The sequence below is a fragment of the Danio rerio genome, chromosome 12, assembly GCF_052040795.2.
Source record: "Danio rerio strain M-AB ecotype USA chromosome 12, GRCz13ab, whole genome shotgun sequence".
Classification (NCBI taxonomy): Eukaryota; Metazoa; Chordata; class Actinopteri; order Cypriniformes; family Danionidae; genus Danio; species Danio rerio.
The window spans coordinates 51,927,501-51,932,500 of record NC_141032.1 but is presented as its reverse complement, the minus strand read 5'-3'; the positions used below and the strand labels follow the sequence as shown (position 1 = coordinate 51,932,500).

The following is a 5,000-nucleotide window of genomic DNA, read 5'->3' as shown; positions in this document are numbered from 1 at the left end:
ACAAAAAGTCAAGAGTATTTTGGATAGAAACACACACACAGGTATGCATGCATGCATGCGTGTGTGTGTGTGTGTGTTTCTTTCCAAAATACTCTTGACTTTTTGTCACACTTTATCAACTTTTAGGTTGATCTTTTATTGGTTGATCCAAGATCTTTTATACTTTTAAAATGTCTAAAATAACAATATATATATAGTTTATTTTGGACATTTGAAAAGTATAAAAGATCTTGAAAAAGGTCTGGGCTGGGCCTATATACACTCACTGGCCACTTTATTAGGTACACCTCTCTAGTACCGGGTTGGATCACTTTAGCCTTCAGATCTGCCTTAACCCCTGGTGTTGTAGATTCAACAAGCTACTGGAAATATTCCTCAGAGATTTTGCTCCATATTGTCATGATAGCATCACACAGTTGCTGCAGATTTGTCGGCTGCACATCCATGATGCCAATCTCCCGTTCCACCACATCCCAAAGCTGCTCTATTGGATTGAGCTCTGGTGACTGTGGAGGACATTTGAGTACAGTGAACTCATCATCATGTTCAAGACACCAGTCTGAGATGATTGAGCTTTATGACATGCTGCGTTATCCTGCTGGAAGTAGCCATCAGAAGATGGAGACACTGTGCTCATAAAGGGATGGACATGGTCAGCAGCAATACTCAGGTAGGCTGTGGCGTTGATGCTCAATTGGTACTAATGGAGCCAAAGAAAATCTCCCCCACACCATTACACCACCACCACCAGCCTGAACCGCTGATACAAGGCAGGATGATCCATGCTTTCATGTTGTTGAGGCCAAATTGTGAGCCGAGCATCCGAATGTGTCAGCAGAAATGGAGACTCATCAGAGCAGCAACGTTTCTCCAATCTTCTATTGTCCAGTTTTGGTGAGTCTGTGTGAATTGTAGCCTCAGTTTCCTGTTCTTAGCTGACAGGAGCGGCACCCGGTGTGCTCTTCTGCTGCTGTAGCCCATCCGCCTCAAGGTTGGCCGTGTTGTGTGTTCAGAGATGCTCTTCTGCAGAGCTCGGTTGTAACGAGTGCTTATTTGAGTTACTGCCGCCTTTCTATTAGCTGGAACCAGTCTGGCCATTCTCCTCTGGCCTCATCATCAAGGCATTTGCGCCCACAGAACTGCCGCTCACTGGATATTTCCTCTGTGTCGCAGCATTCGGGGAGTTCACTGACCTCGTCTCTATGGGCTGCCAGTAATCTGTGTCTCCTCCGCTTGTCTCTGTAAACTTCTCTGTAATTTCTCCAAGCCACATGAACAATGCAGGGATGTCCGAGAGGAACTGTGCCAGTGGAACAAACCCGTGAGGAAACCTCCATGAGCATCAGCTTCTGTTTCTGTTTACTGCTGCCACCTTAGTTACTGCCTAGCAACCCCACAGCACATCAAAACAAGCTGACAATTCATAATATTTCAACTTTACTCAAACTTATTCATAATATCTGGACTTTTTTTTCTTAAATTTTAATTTTATTTTCACAGTTTTGACTATTCTTAATATTTTGAATTTATTATAAGCTATTCTATTCCATATTTTCATTCAAAGTCTCTTAAATCCCCTTCCCCATTCTGATGCTCGCTCTGAACTGCAGCAGATCCTCTTCACCATGTCTACATGCCTAAATGCAGTGAGCTGCTGCCATGTGATTGGCTGATTACAAATATGCATTAACGAGTAGTTGGACAGGTGTACCTAATAAACTGGCCGGTGATTGTACATAATTCTCGGTAGACATACACAGTAGTTAATAATTTATTTAATAAGCAACAAAACGGAACATAAAAGGAGTTAGTGTTATAAGATAAAAGTCATTATTTGTGCATGACAAAACATGAAAAACATCACGTGCCCCCCCCCAACACACACACACACTCACAAAATCCCGCTTTTGTCGATGCGCGTGATCTCTTCGCTTTACGGCATGACGTCACTCCGGTCACCTGACGGCCCCTCTACACATGGACATCTACTGTAGATTTAATATTCCTCATATCTTTAACGGATTTTCTGCAGTAATGTGCGCGAATGATATTGTCGTAATAATGTTTTTTTATTTAAATGTATCTTTCTCTCTGTGGTGTGTATCTGCGCGCGTGTGTGTTGACGCTCACCGTGGAAACGGCAGTAACGCAACACTGATGATGATGATGATGATGATGATGTTCACAGTGAATAACTCTCCCCGAACATGCTGATTACTGGACTAAACATGATGATGATGTCATAAAGCTAATATAAAGCATCATTCAACGCTCGCGTGACGTCATGAAGCGGCGGCGCGCAGTCGGTCAGCGGTAATAATGAGCGAGCGCTGCTTATTCAACAGATAAAGAATAAAGAGAGAGATGAAGCTGTAAACTCACGGATTCTGCTGCTCTCCTCTTCTGTTCTGCTGGAAAATGGCTTCAGTTCAGGGGGAGGAGATCACTGATTTACATAATGAGCATGAATATTAAACATCAGCCAGCACTCTTCATCATCATGCTCAGCACAGTAAAACACAATATAGTGCATTATCATCACCTATTTGGATCACTTAAACCATCAAACAAGGCACTTTTCTGTCTGATTATTGAATTAACTATAACCCCTATAAAAACTACAACCCTCAAGTAAATGAATGTTGATTTAATAATATTTTAATAGTTGAACAGGACAAGAATACAGGGGAAATCCTTCACTATATGGAGTATTTCTGATTAAAAAAAATTATTTCGGATTAAATTAAAACAGCTTTTGTTGCTTATAATAATTGAGGGTAAATTAAATGACTGAAAAGCCTAAATGACTATGTGAGATAACTTAAATTAAAGTATAACTGGATTAAAACAATGATAAAAACACTGCAGAAGCAGAAAATATAATAGCAGACATTAATGCAATATCAAATCAGCACCTCTTAATAGTCCCTAAAGAGTAAATCAGTGAAGTTTATTATTTAATGGACTTTTTTTGTGTTTGTGGGGGCAGTAAGATATGTATTAAAGGCTAAAAGCACACTTAATGTAGTAACTAATGGTGTTTATCTTCTTCATAAAGCTTTAATGTATTACACTCAGCCACACTGATGTTGATTTTGGCTAATAATCATATTTGCGCTAAAATATAATATATATAATATTATAATAATTAATATCTATAATAATTATATATAATAAAATTAATAAAATTTAATAATAATTAATAATTTAATATAAATGATAAAATATAATTAAAATAAAAAATATATAGTAAATTTTTTATATTCTAATTATAGTATTATTTTAACATTATATATAATATCTTATATGTATTTATTATATTATTAATATAATTTAAAATATAAATATAATTAATAAAATATAATTAATATACAACTATACACCATTATATATATATATAATTATAATGTATGCTGATCAGTGTGTGTGCAGAGTTCAGTTTATAGAGCAGGACAATCATTTACTGAAGTGTTTTTGAGCTAAAGAGAGCACATTTACATTCACTCATTCTCCTTCAGCTTAGTGCTTTTATTCATCAGGGCTTGCCACAGTGGAATGAACCGACAACTATTCCAGACAAGTTTTACCCAGCAGATGCCCTTTTAGCTGCAACCCAGTTCTGGGAAACACCCATACACATTCATTCACACACACACACACACACACACACACACACACACACACACACACACACACGCACACACACTACGGTCAGTGTAGTTGATCAGTTCCCCTATAGCGCATGTGTTTGGACTGTAACCGGAGCACCCGGAGGAAACCCACACCAACACGAGGAGAAAATGCAAACTCCACACAGAAACACCAACTGACCCAGCCGAGACTCAAACCAGAGACCTTCTTACTGTGAGGCAATTGTGCTGCCCACTGAGCCACCGTGACGCCCATTTTTTGAATCAGATTATTATAAATATAAAGATGTGTGTGTGTGTGTGTGTGTGTGTGTGTGTGTGTGTGTGTGTGAGATCAGAGACTGCAGGGCTGATGTTGTCCAGCAGGTGGCGCAGCAGCTCAACACACTCTTGTTTTCATTGTCAGTGCTTTAAGTCACTTTAAAAAAGAACTAAGAGCACCGAGATGATCATCAGTTCACCTCCACAGTCTCTGTGTCCACATAGTGACAGCATGAATATAGAGAATCATCAATAATAAACACATGAACATGTTAAATAAAGCAAATCATCAAGAGAAACTGTTGAAGTTCCCGACATATGAAAGCAAAATCCTCTAGTAGAGTAAAAGAGGACACTACACACACACACACACACACACACACACACACACTATCAGGACACTTTCCTTCAGGAGTATTCAGTTAGTATTAGTATTTAGGTAATTAATGTGTGTGAAAGCGTGTGTTTGTGTGTGAGTATGAGAATGTATGCGTGAGAAATGTGTGTGTTGTTCTGCTTAAACACAAATGCAAGTGTTTCAACATGATGGCACATCAATCTGAGCTGTGTGTGTGTGTGTGTGTGTGTGTGTGTGTGTGTGTGTGTGTGTGTGTGTGTGTGTGTGTGTAATTGTCATTCTCTGCAGACCGAGAGAGTGGTCTGTCATTAATCTTCTGCTCAGAGTGTCAGAGGTGTAAAACACGCACACACACACACACACACACACACTGTAGATGCTAAGCTGTGAGTGTGTGTTGACTATGTCTTGTTGTAATCTTCAGATGTGAGTGAACATGACTGATGCAGGCTGCTGGTGTTGTCAGGAGATGGAGGATCTTCAGCCTCAGAACAGTAAGACTGATCCGCTCATCTTTACCATCTCAACAGAGGGTTGTTCTGACCCACTAATCTTCAAAAGAGGGCTGCAGCAGTGACTACACAGACGTCCTGATGTAAACACATGTTGAAGATTATTTACTTGCATTGACTTGACCTGATTTTCTTGTGGCCTCATGAAGGTAATGATGTAATTATGTTAGCTAGTGTTTCATCAAGACAACAGTGCTCTGGAAGACATCACGAGTTCCC

At 39.4% G+C, this 5,000-nt stretch overlaps 1 protein-coding gene and 1 long non-coding RNA gene across 9 annotated transcripts in view; one reads left to right on the top strand and one right to left on the bottom strand.

Annotated features, from left to right (window-relative positions):
• comtd1b (catechol-O-methyltransferase domain containing 1b) overlaps nucleotides 1–2,424 on the bottom strand; it is a 10,032-nt gene extending 7,608 nt beyond the window's left edge. For 2 of the 4 annotated variants that reach the window (XM_087277193.1, XM_087277188.1), the window contains exon 1: nucleotides 2,383–2,424. The gene's annotated coding sequence lies outside the window, so the exon portion shown is untranslated. Of the gene's footprint in view, nucleotides 1–1,895 lie in introns of all 4 variants that reach the window. The other 2 variants (XM_087277190.1, XM_087277191.1) reach the window with 2 other exon arrangements.
• The window catches only part of LOC147834604 (uncharacterized), a 70,096-nt gene that overhangs the window by 788 nt on the left and 64,308 nt on the right, over nucleotides 1–5,000 (top strand). For all 5 annotated transcript variants that reach the window (XR_015504799.2, XR_015504801.2, XR_015504800.2 and 2 more), the window contains exon 2: nucleotides 4,694–4,763. This is a non-coding gene — a long non-coding RNA (uncharacterized LOC147834604). The remainder of the gene's footprint in view (nucleotides 1–4,693; nucleotides 4,764–5,000) is intronic.